Source organism: Acomys minous (genome assembly GCF_964271855.1).
Source record: "Acomys minous genome assembly, chromosome: 2".
Taxonomy (NCBI): Eukaryota; Metazoa; Chordata; class Mammalia; order Rodentia; family Muridae; genus Acomys; species Acomys minous.
The window spans coordinates 90,405,377-90,422,680 of NC_140484.1; the positions used below are offsets into that span (position 1 = coordinate 90,405,377).

Here is a 17,304-nt window from a genome sequence, read left to right on the forward strand (position 1 = left end):
TTGATAGAGGACGTTTGTCTGTCTGGGATACAATAGAAAGTGTTGTAGTTAGCGGAGGAGAACTGTAATTTGAAATTCCGCTAACTTAACAATCAGAACTCTAATAATAGTTTACCAACCCTGGATAGTCTGACAGTGTTTTCTAAAATGAGTGACTTTATATATTCAAAATGAAAATCAGAAAGGACGTGTTGCTGTAGGTCACAACTTCTGAATGTTAACTAGGTCCCCGTACATCACCTGTGCGCTCTCACTTAACGTATTAAGCATCATTTGATAGTGGACACTTTCCTGTAAATCCTGTATTAGCAGAAAAGGTTGACATTTTTTTTCCTGACATAAAATCATAAAGAAAACAAGAATCTAAAAGCAGTCTGGGAGCTGATATGGTAGCTGTGGTAGGGCCACTACATCGTAACGTTCCTTCCCACTCTCACCGAGTCAGTCTACGCTATGGGTAATGTCTCTGATTGCTGGAGGTACCACACATTAGATTCTTAACCTGAATGAGCTGAGATGATGTTGGCTAACAAATACTCCCTAGGAGCCTACGCTCATGAAAGGAAATGGACGGAATGAGCATGAAGCAAGTGGAGATGCTGAGGAGTAGAGCCACACTAGACAGAGCCTGGGTCAGCCCAGGGTATGGTGGGAATGACTCCTTCTGGGCACAGCAGACTGAGTGAGAGGAGCTAGCAGCAGTCACACCGTGGGAGATGTTCGAGGAAAGGTGTGATTCTGTGGGTATCACCCTCTAAACTCCAGGAGCAGGAGCTGGCAGATGAGGGTTTTCTGTTGTTCACAGTCCCTAGACAGTGCAGCAGGGTCCTCTTTAAAGAGGGATGTTGAGGACTCATTTTCAGCCTTCATCCACTTGGCCTGACAATCCACTTCTGCCTTGCTCCCTTGTTCAGGTGTGTTCCTTCCTACCTATCTGGGGAGCTGGTTGCTACAGGATTTCCAGGAGCTTAGGCATTCCCGGAAGCACAGCTGATGCTCCCATCTCCCTCTCACATTGTTTCCCTTGCAAGCGTGTCACTCCCAAACAAACAGCTGTTCATGTTTTGATCATGTCTTTATTCTTGTCATTAATGGAAAAAAGGAGACAAAAGACTGACAAGCAGAAGCCACCACTTATACAGGAGGACAGCTCCTGTGTCTCTTTAGAGATTCATACCTCTAAGTGCAGAGAACACAGAATTTCATGGATGAACCATCAACATTCCAATAACTAACGCGAGCAACACACTACAAAAGGAGTCAAGTCAAAACAACGTTCAATCTGTGTGAAGCTGTTATTGTAAGATGCCTAAAAGAAACAGGAAGATGTACAACATACCAGGCAGGCTGGATTTCAGTGCCTCACTCACATCGCAGATTTCACATCTTGACTCAGGGTAGCAGTGGTGTGCTGTCCAGTCACCAGAGAGCCTTTGTCTGGCTACTAATAGCCATCTGGTACGGAGCAGGGCCTGGTGTGGGTCAGGATCCTCTTTTGGAACTGTCTGCGTGTTCCCCTCCCACGACTACTGGTCTTGCACACTAATACCTGACTAAATCACCCCTTTGATCAGGATCTGGTAGGCGAATGGTTTTAGGAGACTTTTTACAAGGCATGCATTCAGCTTCTTCACCTTAAACCACTGCACAGCAGACATGTCTGCCACGGGCGTAAGCAGGCAAAGATTCGGACTCATGAGAAGAGTCTGAATTTCAAAGACTCTTCTCTCAAGTTACAGAGAAGTTGTATTAACCAAAAAGTACTGATTTCACAAAACTAAAAAGTCTTTTTCCCAAAGAAGACAAATATCAACTATTAGATACATTTAGATAGACACAATCTTTCTTCTTAATATTGAGATAAAGCTTTTTTTTTCTAAAAATTGCCTTATGTAGGAAACATCTAAGTATTGATTAGACATTGATGAATTCATTTTCAAAAATAAAAATTGATTCAGAATCTATCAGGAAGTATATCCTACCCTCTTTTCACTATTTACTTTTTAACATAATATAAAATTTCGTTAATGAGAAAAAAGATTTTTCTACTGTGAAATAAAGATTTCCTTCCTGAAATTGCCAATGATTTTATATTTAGTGATAATAGTCCATAACTATTTCCAGTATAATTACACACACACACACACACACACACACACACCATTTACTTAGGACTATTACAGTATTTAAGAATGAGGTATAAAACAAGCAGACAGATTTTCTTCTTCTATAATAATGTTTTTAACACATAATTACTAGTTGTGTAGCTATGAGCCCTCAGAGGGGAAGACAGGAGAACCAAAAACTCAGTTTGAGTTCTTTTATGGCTTTACCTGCCCCTCACCCCCAGGCAACAGAAAGTAAGGTTGCTTTTTGTTGTGGGTGCAATAAGTTGGTTGGTTCTTTGGTTGGTCTCCTGCAATAAGTTTTCATTTCCCTGTAAAATAGAGCGTTTCCTCTCACGTGAGCTGAAACCCTCTCCCCATTGCTTTGAAAAGAACAGAACGGATATGCAGAGTCCACTCTCACCCTGAGCAACCAACAATGGTTCCTTTACTACTGCAGGGAGGCAGGGGGCGCTATTGCAACTGCAGGTGCTGGAACACCAAGGCAGGCCTCTCACTGCAGCTGTTCATGAGAGAGACAGAGAACCAATCCCTGCCACAGGAGAGGGACAGAGATACCTTTAGACCAGTGAAGAAATGAGAGGAGCCAGGTGGGAATCAAATAAAGACCCAGACCCTCCTAGGGTTTGTGGTCTGGCAGATTTGGGGAGGCTCTGCTCTACTCAAGATGACTGCAGTGTAGCCAATAAACTTCACATTGCTCTGAGCTATCCTTTAGTTCTTTATTTGGTGGAGGAAAAAGAAACTTGCCTGCTTGTCAAGTCAGTTGTAAACTTGTGTCCTTACCAATAAGAAATGAGAAAAATATAAGATTGATGAATTCTATATGAAAAAAAGTACACACACACACACACACACACACACACACACACACACACAAAACAAACAAACAAGCAAACAAAAACAGAAAGACTTTACTATAGAGCAGCAAGAAAAGATTTGAAGGAATAACAATCCTAAAACCAACAAACCAACAAACAAACAGCAAAAAGCACCATGGTTTCCAAATAACATCATTAGTCCCATGCAGAGAAACCTCAGGGAAGGATGTGTTGGAAGCTGGTCTGATGTATTTTGATGCTAATTAATGAAAAGCCATCCCCTCTAGGCAGGGCAAAGGAGATAGGTTCCTGGGTTGGGAGAGGGAATCCTGGAAGGCCAGGGTCCCTAGAAGACAGGAGGAGGCCACCATGGGTTAGGTGGATGAAAAGCTCGTGGCCAGCATGCATGGAAGAATTGGTCCAGATGAAGAACATTAACAAGTATTTGGGATTATGGATGGGAGGTAGCTTGGTAGAAGTTATTAGAAGCAGATGGCATGGGATTGGGCCAGGGATCCCATACCTGCCCCACTATGGCAAGTAGCTTAGAGGATTAATGTCTGCCCTGCCCCAGATTAACCAAGGCTATTTTAAAATATAACAAGTATCTGTGTCTTGATTAATTGCTAGCAGGTTTTTACTGAAGCAATAATAATTATAGGCCAGATAATAAACATTATTAGGCCGTACTGATAATTTAAAAACAACAAGGATGGGCTATTGCAGAATTTTTATTATCTTGAAATTGTATTTAAACATTTATTTACACTTAGCAATAAAGTCTGCATACCTGACAAGTTAGGTGAGTTAAAGAAAGCTCTGAAAGAAAACTAAACTTCTTTCCTTGACTCTTCTCGTTCATGGAGTTGCAAGGAGAAAGCTGCTAAGCACAAACAGCCTGTCCTTTAGGATAGTAGAGATAATTTTTCTTGCAATATTAAATTTAAAATATTATTGGTATAATAAGATAAATATTTGAAATTGTTTTCTTGCATGTCTAGATTTTAAAACATATTAGAAGCTAAGTGATCAAAAGTATAAATAGTAAACAAGTCACTGATATGATACTAAAAAGGCACTCTCTATATGCCTGTGTGTGTGTATAAACATATCTGTGTACATCTGACAAATACATACATATGCATACACACATTATGTACCAAATTGTGACTTCTGTGAATTACTTGGGGACTAGGGGAAAATTAGTTATATATGGTCTTAGTCGGGGTTCTATTACTGTGAGGAGACAGCCTAAGCAAAGCAACTCTTATAAAAGAGTGCATTAAAGTTGGGAACTTGCTTATAGTTTCAGAAGTCTGGATCTTTATCCAGTCCACTCTCCTCACGGTGGGAGTAGGGTGGCATGCAGAATCCGGGACAGCAGCTGAGAGTTTTACATTCTAAGCCACAAGAAGGCAGGCAGAGAGAGGGCATGTGGGCTTTTGAAACTTCTAACCGAACCCCCAGTGACACCTCCTCCAATAAGGACACACCTCTTCCCACAAGAACACATCTCCTCCAACAAGGACACGCCTCTTCCAACAAGGACACGCCTCTTCCAACCAAGACACACCTCCTAATCTTTCCAAATAGCTCACCAACTAGGGACTAAGCATGCGAATGTATGAGCCTATAAAGGGCATTCTCATTCAAACCACTGCATAAACTGAGAAAAAAAATCCCAATTCAGTCTTTTGTAAAGTGATGCAGTAAAAAGTCCAAACATTTTAACGTAGCAATTCCCAAACTGTGGTCCTTGGAACGATCGAGGCCGCCTGAATGGACTATGTGCTCATGAGACGAAACCTAGTGTTGGTAACGCTGTTGAGGCAATGCAGACAAAGCTGCACCTACACCATCAGAGTCCCTGCCACTCGCACTACTCAGTGCGTAGAACAGGCCGCTATGTTCACCTAACATTGGCCAGTATGAACTAATAAAATACTTGACTTTGCTTGATAATGATATCCTGGTAAGTCATTTTCATACCAGGTGTGATCAAATGGAAATATGCATAAAACATTCTGCCCTACGTGGAAGCTTTGAAGAAAATTGCCTCTGTAATTTTAACTGAAACTGCAATTAGCTGACTTAATTTTTCATTAATTCACTACTTTCACCTAAAGAAATAGATGAGAGAGATACTAAGTACTAAAGTGAGCTGGGACAATTCAAAGGATGACTAGTCTCAAGTTTTGCTGATATCTTATTTTGAAATTTGATGTAAAAATTAGAATTTTGGCAAACTTTCCTCTATTATCATGAGACCAATGGTGCCCAAATATTAAATATTAAAAATAATTTGTTGCAGTAAATTTATATTAAATTATTAAATAGTAAAGATTTTTGAGATCGAGATAACCACAGTCAGTGAGCTTTTTGCTATTATAAGACTAAATGTGTCAAAAAACTGACAAACCATAGGAGATGGATCAATCAGTATTCCCCAAATAAATGACTCATTGTCCCCTACAATACATGAGTAGGAAAAGATCTCTTAGAAAGACTCCTAGACTTAAATGTAATAAAAATGGAAAGCAAATTTATTTGGTTTCTGATTCATATAGCAACTGGTTTTGAGAAACTGGTCTGCTGAATTTGATGATAACATCAAAGAAGAATATCCAATTATTTTCCAAAATGGCATGAACGCAATCCATGTTTTCTCAAGTAGTATGTTTGTGATACCAGGTATGTTCATATATTTGATCAAAACATTGCACTGTGGCAGGTTGAATGCAGAGGCATCCTGAAGATAAGCCTCAACTAAGGCAAAAACTGACTGTCAAATGTATAAGACATTGCTTTTCTTCCCCAATGTTTAAAGATGCGAGTTTTTCCCTAAAAATACTCGTCAAAGTAGTTACTATTTAAAAATGATTTTAAATAATTTGAAAATAAGCATTTGTAGTCTCTGTAATTTGTAATTCAGGATCCTGGGCAAGGTATAACCCAGATTAACAAGTGCCATCTGAAATGCTCAGTCATTTTTCAAACTATAAAAAAAATTCAGATAAATTTACTAGAGAATATTTTTGTAAATTATTCAATTTTTAGCAATGCAACCACAAAACTTATGAAAACATCGGTAATTATTGAGCTTCTCTCTGTGTGTTCAACTCACCTGCAGATAGGCACATGAAAAATAAGTTTTCTCCGAGAAAGTCTCACTGGGGGAACAAATCATTCTTAAGGCCCCGTGCTCAGCCTCAGATATCCAACAGTAAATGAACTCAATGGCATTTTGGGAGGCTCTTTGTCTCATAATGCTAAGTCCCCAGCTGACAAGTACTTTGTGGATATCATGGCTTCCTGCTTAGCGTTTTTAAGGGATTCCTGTGTGGTCATGCATACACGTGTGTGTGTGTGTGTGTGTGTGTGTGTGTGTGTGTGTGTGTGTGTATGTGTATATGTGTATATGTATGTGTATGTGTGTGTTGTCATCTATATGTGTTTGTTGTGTTATTTAGGCTCTTTTTTTGTTTGTTTGGTTGGTTGGTTTGTATATTCTGACTTGATTTGATTATTATTCCTTAGATACTTGTTTGTTTTCTAAGGAGAGAGGGAAGGGTGTGGATCCTCATGGGAGGGATGGAAGGGAGCAATTGGGATGGGTAGGAGGAAGGGAAACTGTAATCAGACTATATTGTATGAAAAATACTTTCAATAGAAAGAAAGAAAATAAGAACAACAAACAGAAAGCAGGCTGAGTAAATCCTGCATCTTAATGAGATGACTGCATAAGCCAGGAGCCAGGAGTGCTGCCAGGTCTGAGGCCTCAGCTGCTCTGGAGGCTGAAGTAGGAGGCTCGCACTTCAAGACCTGCACAGCTTGAGGGAGTTCAGGGCCAGTCTGGGAAACTCAGGAAAACCTTATTTCAAAGTGAAAATAAAAATGGGCTGACAATGTTACCGTGGTGCTTGATGGCTCACCTAGTTGTGATCTCAGGCCCAGAAGCAGAAAGGGATGGTGAAGAAATGTATATACACAAGGGGACACCTTTAAAAGCTTCAAGTGCCATGAAGGAACTAAAAACAACAGGTGCTGTTTACCCAAGGTTTAGCTAAGATGGACGGTTTTCAGATAAAGATCTTTTGTATAACAAGTTAACAGAATAAAAGATTATCATCCTGAGAGCATCAGCAAAGAATAATGTGAGGAAGTAGCTAAGGTAATTTTCTCATGCCCTCCCAATCTTGTTTGCAATCTAGTAACTGAATAATTAAAAAACACTGGAGAGATGACTCAGAAGTTAAGAGCACGGGCTGCTCCTCCAGAGGCCCTGGGCTGCCTTCCCAGCACTCACATGACAGCTCACAACCATCTGTAACACCTGTCCCAGGGGAACTGCTGCCTAGTCCTGGCCTCTACAGGGACTAGACATGCATGTGGCACACAGACATATATGCAGGTAAACACTCACAGAAATAAACTCAGAAAATATAAATATAAGATGCATCTTATCCTTTTCCAATAAACTATTTAATTTTTTAAAAGGCAACACTTGATTTTGAATATATCCATTCATCACGTCATCTACTTTTCTTTTTTGGGGGGGGGGGGTTCGAGACAGGGTCTCTCTGTGTAGCCTTGGCTGTCCTGGACTCCCTTTGTAGACCAGGCTGGCCTCGAACTCACAGCGATTCGCCTACCTCTGCCTCCCGAGTGCTGGGATTAAAGGCGTGTGCCACCACGCCTGGCTCTACTTTTCTATCCATCCTTTTATATGTTCCAATTTACATATAATGATGAACATGTTCTCATGTGAGGCTATACTGTGTCTGTCTCTTGTGTGACTTGCCCTCCCCTTCTTTATACAGAGACATCTTTAGTAGTGTTGGCTTAGGCTTGTGATGGTCATTGTCTGTGTTGTGCTCTAGTGGTTGATTCAAGGCACCATAATTCTGGGTTGACAGTATCAGAATCTCATCCATGTTTAAAAAAACATATGCAAACCCATGTGTATAAAGAAAAATGGTGAGAAAAAATGTGAAAATAGGGTATGTTGGTTTAGAGTGGTGGGATTATTGATTATTCATTGTTGTTAAGCAAACAGCAAAAAGCAAAATGTGATTCTAAATGATCCTGACCCCAGATCCACCAAAGAGATTATGGACTTCTCTCTTTGCCAGGCCATCATGAAGTGGTCCAATCTCAAAGCAAGGACAAAGCCTCTTTATCTTGCGGTGTTTTGGGAAGTGATGTGGAGACTACAGGCTTCTGTCTCTACCTCACCACTGTAAGACTTCATCTACTTCACTTGGGAAGTATGAGGGACTGCATCCTACTATTCTGAGACTTCCAGCAAAACCAGTGTGACAAGATCTCTCTTGTGATAGTGTTAGTGTAAGTAACATACAGTAAGTAAGCATCAAAGAAATACCTCTGCCTTTCATGTAGGGTCACATCAGCTGAGGCAAGGTGCTGAGCCAGACCTCCCATGCTCCTAAGGTGTCAGTAAATGGTGGCCTGTCAATAAATAAGAAAGCTGAAATTAGATACCACTTGGCAGCAGCAAAGGGCATCTTTCCATTCCTGCCACAAACCCTCCAGGGTCCAGATACAGCACATTTAAATAAGAGTGAAACTTTCATACAGTAAAGCCAAGAAATCAACAATTTAGAAGGTGACCACTTACAACAGTAACCAGGAAACCTGACTCTGAATGAACAAGGCAATCAATAAATCTAACACCAAGACATCAGAACTGTTTAACATTTACAGTAGCAATAAAAATTACACACATATGTAAGGTAAACTAAAAGGGAGGCTGCAATAACAACAACAAAATTCAGAGGTCTTCTCAAAGAATCAGAGACTGTATGGAAGATGCTTTACAAGACTAAATAAAATAGTACAAGTGCAAACTCTAATCACCAAATCAAACCGCAATGGACTGTTTCAGTAGCAGTATCAGGACAGAAGATGCATAAATAAAACAGAAATTACTCAGTCTAAACAACAGGAACTTAACTTTTAAAAAAAATCAGGATACAAACAACTAATCCAGATCCTTGGACACTAAAAAAGATGAAAAAGACTCAGATATGAGAAGCATGTTGCAATTACTGCCCAACAATTAAATCAATAATGATTCGTTTGCTAAAGGTTCTATCAGGCACACCTAAACTGGAATTCTAGGCTACAGGGGTCCCAGGATAGCTTTCAGTGTGTCCTTACACATTTGTAGAGTACAAGGTTATTACACAGTGTCAAATGCTACAACTCCTGTGTGCAGTGGATAAAATAGAAAAAGCCTAGAACAGAAATATCGTGTAATTATGTCACCATTCACAGCCCCACACCTTACACACACACACACACACACACACACACACACACACACACACACACAGACACAGAGAGAGAGAGAGAGAGAGAGAGAGAGAGAGAGAGAGAGACAGACAGACAGACAGACAGACAGACAGACAGACAGACAGACAGAAACACACACACTAAAATTGACAAATTCTGACATCTATTGAGGCAGGAAACATTCTGTAGACTTTAGAAAGGAGAGGAATTCTTTAACTTAATAGAGAACCCAAGTGACACCTCACAGGTAGGATCATATACAACGCTAAGTCTAGAAACTTCTATATGAGACAAGTCAACACTGTTCTCCCTCACCAGCCTCTTTTAACATCTTCAGTCTGTGGACTACAGTCAGAATTAACAAGGAGATGGTGCATGGATGTCTTCATATCAGAAATTACAAAAACAAAAAAGCTCTGTTTCTTGTGAACTAATAGATTGTGTTGAAAACCCAAAAAATAAACAATATATGAACTAATAATCAACAACTTTAGCCAAGTCACAGGTGCAAGGCTATTATGAAATGTCAATTGCTTTTACATATAGTAGAAAACGGAACAAGTAGAATGTGAAGCTAAGAATATAATACGATTTTATTTGCACTCTAGAAAATAAAATCTTTTGAGATTGGGTTATAGGATCTACATGAGGAAATATACAGTAGTCTGAAGGAAGGACTTGAGAAATAAGTACATGAAGATAGAGTCTATAGCATTGAAAGACTACATCGTGTTTTTTATGTCAGTTCTTTGTATCATTATCTGCACGTTCAGCAAGCTCCTAGTAAACCCGGTCACTCCATGGTTATCTACAGGCTCATTTAAAATTTTATATGGAAAGAAAAGAAGAGTATAACCCACATGTTCTAGAAAAGATAGAAGCCAGAGTACGGTCATGTCAGCACTATCACTGCCCAACTGCAAGCCTTACTGAAAAGTAAGCAAGGCAGTGAGAGTGGGGCATGGACAGACAGCCCAACATGATCTTCACTACAGTAGTGAAGTACAGTACTTCACACCTTTCAAGGAGCCAGAGCAGTTTAATATCAAGCAAAGACAGTTCTCTCAGCAAATAGTGCTGGACCACCTGGACATTAACCTGAAGAAGAGGCGATTCTTCACACCGATTTTACACTCCACAAAAGCTGAGTCACAGATCAAAGTACACAATGAAAAATTATAAAGTCCACAGATAACAATGCCAAGCTTGACTGGCTGAGGTATAGTAAGGCCATTTTATATACGGCATCAAGAGGAGGCTCCCTATGAACGATAGTCAATATCTGAATTTAATCATAGTTAAAAAGTTCTACTTTGCAAAGAAGAAAGAGAGAGAAAGGAAAAGAAAGAGAAGGCAAGGCAAGGGAAGGCAAGGGAAGGGAAGGGAAGGCAAGGGAAGGCAAGGGAAAAGGAAGGAAGAGAAGGTAAGGGAAAAGGAAGGAAGGAAAGGAAGAGAAGGGAAGGGAAGGGAAGGGAAGGGAAGGGAAAAAAGCTGTGAAGAGAATAGATAGTGCAGAGTCTAGAGGGAAATGATTGTCAAAATCATATCTGAGAACCACCTCAGTATGTACCCTGGTGTGGGCATAGATGTAGCTCCAATTCTTGAGGCTCTGACCCTCTGTTTCGGCTTTCGAAGGCACCAGGCATGCTCATGGTACACAAACATATGCAAGCAAAACACCCATAATGTAAAAATTAATTTTAAAAAATATGCAAGCCATGGCAATACCATAAGAATCAGAAAAGAATATGTGCTAAGCATAGTGGCCCACACCTCTAACCCTAGTGCTCCTGAGGTAGAGTCAGGAAGATATGAACTTCAGGGTCATTTCTTAATACTTCGTGAGTTTGAGACCAGACTGGGCTATACAAGACCTGTCTTAAGTACAAATAAGTAATAAATAGATAAGAGATGTTCCATTTACTGATCATTTTACTTATGTCACACACTATTTCAGAGTTTCAAAGCTTGACAGGATTATATAAAATCCCCTCCTCCCAAGGCTCGAGCATCAGTGCAGAGGTGCTCAATGGTTACAAGGGAACAGTGTCTTCGGGGAGCAGTCTGGCAGCAGTGCATAGGAACTTACAGTGGTGGCGCCGACATCCACAAAATGTGGAAGCTCAAGCCAGATAAAACCCCAGCAAGGAGAGAGGGGGTGACCATGAAATCCCTTCCCTAGTCTCAAGGAGCTATTGGCAATGGTTAGTCGCTGGGAGAAGGAGAGTCGGTTTTCTCTAAGAGTGCAGCCCCTGAAAAAGTCGACCATAATCCAGTAGAAGGCCACACATCCAAGATACTTGGGCAGCACAAACTGGCCTTGATGTAGAAAAAAGAATGGCATAACGTTGAGTAGGCCGGGAAAGGGGGGTGAATATGATCAACACATGTTACATGAAAGTCTCAAAAAACTAGATAGACAAATAGATAGATAGGTAGATAGATATGACATGACATGACATGATATGACATGACATGACATGATATGACATGACATGATATGACATGACATGACATGATGTGAAATGACATGACATGACATGATATGAAATGACATGACATGATATGACATGACATGACATGATATGACATGACATGACATGATATGATATGACAGATTAAACGAATGCCCAGTTTGTGAGAGTGGAGAAGGCAGTTCAGCAAGTATCAAGCAGTGTCTGAGTTTTAAATAGAAGAATGATAAGTTGTCTAATTTATTTTCATTTACCTCAGTAAGGTGGGGATATTATTAGCATCACTTTATAAATGAGGCATTTTATCCATGAAAGGTTAAGTGGCCAGGGAGCTCATACCAAAACTATCTGCGTCTGCATTGGGGATTGAATCCGGAAGCCGACCTTCAATTCTCTGTTGGTCACTGGACAAACCGAATGAATACAAATTGTGCCCTCAGTGATCGTCCATCTAATCTAGTCATGACTTTTTTTTTCCTTGCTTATCACCTTAACACAGCTCTTTTCCTTGCTTAGGGGGAAGCATTAAGGGTGTTTGTATTTCTCTCACCATTGCAGGCCTACGCAGTGGGATGAAGAGTCAACAAGCCCAAGTCAGCAAAAAGCAAGCTTGCTCTCCTTGTCTCTCAAACTGCTGCTGTCATCAGCATAGCAGCATGGGGAAGCAGGGATGGAAATGTGTGCAGAAGTTCCCAGCTTGGAGCTGGTGCAACTGTTCTTACCCCGGGGCTCTTATCTCATCACATGTGTCAAAGTATAAAAGTTGGTGACAAATGGCGTCTGTATTTATCAGCGTAAATCACCACTCATCTACTGGTCTTTAAGGATTCCAAATAGTTGCTGCCAAGTGCTGTTAGCTGGAGAATCTTTTACTGACAACTTTTAATTGTTGCAGACAAACGAGGCTGCTCCTTCTACGGCAAAGTCGATTAGAACACATTTTAAAGCTTAAAAGGGAACTGGTAGCTTGCTGGTGTATTAAATATGGCTTCCTTTTCCCTGAAGCTAGCAAAGACTCATCCCTATGTTCAGCGCCAAAGATGGTTTTGCATTCTGAATTAGGCATTTGAAACAAAGTTATGGGAAATAGTGTAACGACCTTGAAATAGGCAGATATCCGCCATTTCAGCCCGTGGGACACCATGCAATAGACAGAGCAGCACAAGGATGATTGGTATTAATTGAGACATCATAAATGCCACAATCAAACCACCTGCAACCTTTCAAGCACTGGCTAGTCAATAGTTTAAACCTTCATTCTACCTCTAAGTAATGGTGGCAAATCATATAATTATTACTCAACATATACTTTTCCTTTAGTTTGTTTCCTGTCTGCTTTCCACCTTGAAATGTACAAAGATTGAAGTAGAATACTGGTAAAGTTCAACATTCACACAGAACTTCCTCCACACAGGAACAAATATCTACCTCCTCACAAATGTCCTGAACATAATCTGCTCGCGCCGCCCCGCCCCCCCGCCCCCACCCCCCGCCCCGCATCCGTTCTTCTCCCCTCTTCTCAGACTAACATCTCTGTGGTGATACTTCCACACCCATGTGACTGCTAGGCTCTTCCGTGACTGAGATAATAAACCGGAACCACTGTCTCGAGCTGCGCTTCAGTGGTGCCATCCTTTGAGATCCAGCAGCATTGTGGAATCAATAGCTCACTGTGTCGCTGCATAACAGAGCTCCACATGGATTAATCAACGATTAATTCTCTACTTAGTGGGCGTTTGGATTTTTCCCACTATTTAGCTATCATGCACACAGTGACGGGGGATATTGATGCACGGTTTCGTTTCTGACAGGAAAGAAGCTGTATGTTTTAAGTTTTAAGAAATCCCCCTCTGACAGCTTTTCAACGTTTTTGGTATCTGACACAGCCAACGCTACTGTCTGACAATGGTGGTCATTTCAAAGGCCGGACAATACTTTATGTGAAGCTGGGAGATGGCTTAGTAGGTCAAGTGCCTGCCACCCAAGCTCAAGGACCTGACTTTGAGGATCCCAAACACCAGTTAAGGAAGTGGGAGTAGCATCTTGTGTCTGTAGTCCTAGCAATGGAAGGGAGTGGTTGGATCCGAGGAATTGGATGGACAGCGTGCCTAGCCAATCCCTAAGTAATGAGTTCAGCTAAAGACTCTGTCTCAAAAGGTAAAGAAGGTAAGCAGAGAGCAACTGCAGAAGACGCCTGACACCCTTCTCTGATGTCAGCGTGGACTCATACACGTGTCCCCATATGCACACTTCCATACACACAGGGCAGCGTATGTACAATGCCACAAAGGCTGCAGGCACCAAAAATGCTTGACATGGTTAATCTTTTCAGCCTAGAAAGCCTTTTTTAAAATGTTTAATCGTAACAATAGTGTTTAGCCTCTTCACATCTTAACTGCTCATATGTGTTCTTTGAAGGCTGTCTATTCAAATTTTGACCATCTTTAATGAAGCCATTTTTATTGTTGGATTTGGGGAGATAATTTATATATTTAAAAAATACCAGCTCTACCCGGGCGTGGTGGTGCACGCCTTTAATCCAAGCACTCGGGAGGCAGAGGCCGGCTGATCTTTGGGTTCCAGGCCAGCCTGGTCTACAAAGCAAGTCCAGGACAGCCAAGGCTACACAGAAAAATGCTTTTTTTTTTTAAACCAGATGAGTGATTTTCAGATAATCTCTCTTACCTTTAGCTTAAATTGAGAATATTTTCTACTATTTTGAATAGTAGAAACCTGTAATTAGTGAACATTACTGAGAAAGTGATGCTTTCACAGATATAAGAAAGATAAGTTTATTTACAGTGTATTAATAAATAAAATTAAAACCTATCTTTGGACTTTGTCCTTATCTTCTGCATCCTTGTTAACATAGTCATTCTTCTTTCACATTCCTGATCTCACTCACAGGCGCTGGCTCACTCTGTTCTGAGAACTGATGCTCTCTCACACCGGCTGTGACAGGCTCTAGAATGATTTTTTCCTCAATATTTTCCATGGTTATGCTCAGCAACCACGCCACTGTGTTATTGACTCTCTTTGCTGTCTATGCTCATGAATCTAGATGCCTCTTCAAACTCCATTGATTTCTACATCTATCTGATGCTGAGTCTAGATCTCAATGTCTTAATACATCTGCCTCCCTCCCTCCCTCCCTCCCTGCCTCCCTCCCTCCCTCCCTCCCAGCCTGCTGTCTTCTCACTCCTGTCGGAAGACCCTCTTGTTTGAGATCCACAGCCCACCATGTCTGGACTGCTCTCCCAAGCTGGGAACAGAATAGAGGACTGCCTTTCTCATCAGGGGGTTTCTTTCTCTCTGCCTGAATTCATCTGGAGAGGGTCTCTGAGCACAACCCCCACCCCTGAGGGAGGTCATTCAGCCCATGGCCAAACTGCAGGCTCAACTTCCTTTCTCCTGATGAGAACCTGCCCATCCTGGAATGTAAGGCATTCTCACTGCCTCCGCTCCCTTTGCCCTATTGGACAGGGATCCCCCAATGATCCCTGAAGGTGGGGCTGGGTCTGCCCTCTTGGACAGGGATCCCTCAATGACCCCTGAGGGTAGGGCTGGGGGGAGTCACATTTTCCTTTCTCCATCCATTCTTCCCTTCATTTTTCCATTCCCTTTCTATTTCTTTAGTAATCATTTGAGTTATCTTTATGACAAAACATTAGGGATAAGCACTTGGAATCTAAGAGCAGAGTTCATGCTGTCCTCGTCTTCTTCTCTGGAGATCTCAGGTCATGTTTTCTGTGGTGCTGGCTATTGAACCCAGGGTGTTGCTCATGCTAGAAATTTCTCTAGGACAGAGCTACATGCTTGGCCTTGAATTTTTTTTTAATTAAAAAAAAATATTGTGTGTTACAGAGGATTAACAATTTGCTAAGGTTCCTTACAGATATTGGATGCTGCACAACTCAAGATAGACATAGGAGTTGTTTGGAACGACCCTAATTTTTCATGGGCAGAAAGAGTAAGATCAAGGATATTTTTACTATGATGTGATACTTCATCTGATGTGAGGACCTCTCTTTACCTGTGACATAGACACTGTTATTATTTTCTAGCTGGTGGTCTCTGGTGGCCTAACCTGCCCCACAGCTTCCTGAAACCTGAACTGCCCATAACCCCACTATATAACAGGAGATTTCTGGGCCAGCATCATACTGGTAGTTAACATTACATAACATGCACTTCAGTGTGGACCACCTCTAAATTGATTCCACAGTTTTTACTGTCCTACTGCAGTTTGAATTGAGTGTAAAAATAGCTAGAGGTGAGAGAACACATTTAATTAAATTTTGTATGCATCTGATGTTGTGTATAGAAATATCACCCAAGGGGTATAGATTTTTATAATGAGCCTTCTTTCTTTGACTTTCTCTGACTTCCAACCCCATTTGAAGGCCTGCGCTGAAAGGCCAGATTGCTCCTTTCTTGTACTTTCAATTTTACAATAGAATTCCTTGCAAAAAGCTCCATTGGTCCCACTTGCTGTTAGCACAGCAGGGTCCAACCTCATCAGGCTTTGTGTCTCGCTGTTCCCCTGAACTGCTGGAACAATCCCTGACTATCTTAATGAGGCTCAGCACTACAGCCCTGATGTCAATGGGAAGATATTTCTAAAGAGTTCAAGCAGTGCCTGGTAAAGATGTTATCCAGTGCCATATTGTCAGTAAACATAAATATTTCCCATAAGCTAAGCGATGACCTTGAATCTACTCAGTGAATTAAGGAAGGGGCTGTGTTTCCATTGATTACCAGGGACAAATAAGGGACCATATGAGGCGGTTGCATGGTAATTCATTTCTTCAGGGGGGAAAATGTCCTCTCTTTGTCTACCCCCCTGAGTTCATTTTTTTTTCTAATTTTACCTTTCTCGGTGTAACTTTTTTTCACTTATACATGTCACCCGAGAATACAGAAGAGATAGGTTTAGGAGGACGGAAGCATTTCTTTTCTTTTCCCTTCCATGGCTAGCTGAGGCCTTGGTGGTGAGTCTGAGCTGTGTGCAAGGATTTCGCTGTGTTTTCTTCCCGTCTTCTGTGGACGGTGGGGCGTTTGCAGTCTTCACTGAGTGCTGACTGACATTAGACAGTCTTCACTGAAGATTAAACAGCCCAGTCTCCATCTGTGTGTCAAAGTGCAAGGGACTCAAGAGGTGACACAGAGATGGGTAAGAATTCTGACCTGTCCTCAAACCTTGAGCCACTTAAAATGGGCCAGGCAGTTGGCAGCGACCCATTTTTAATGAAGTTGCTTTCTTCCCAGTCACACATTGGAGAAGGCTCTATGGAACTCCTTTGCACTGGAACTCTCAGTGAGAGGATTGTTATAGATTGTCTATATATTACCACCCCCGACACACACACACACACACACACACACACACACACACCATAACAGAGGTAAAACAGAGGCCTGTTTTGGGTTGTCTTTCTTAATAATAATTTTAATTTATTGTTTTCCAAGAACAGACTGAGTTTGTAATCCTAGACAACTTAAGCTGAAAGGGAATTATTAAAAGGCATGACTAACACAAAGGCTTTTGGGAGACCGGAGAGTGAGGCT

At 41.3% G+C, this 17,304-nt stretch overlaps 1 long non-coding RNA gene across 1 annotated transcript in view; it reads right to left on the reverse strand.

The window, feature by feature from the left end:
* The window catches only part of LOC311592784, a 91,524-nt gene extending 83,181 nt beyond the window's left edge, over positions 1 to 8,343 (reverse strand). Inside the window, exon 1 of the long non-coding RNA XR_014777507.1 lies at positions 8,331 to 8,343. This is a non-coding gene — a long non-coding RNA (uncharacterized lncRNA). The remainder of the gene's footprint in view (positions 1 to 8,330) is intronic.
* Positions 8,344 to 17,304: the final 8,961 nt, after the last annotated feature.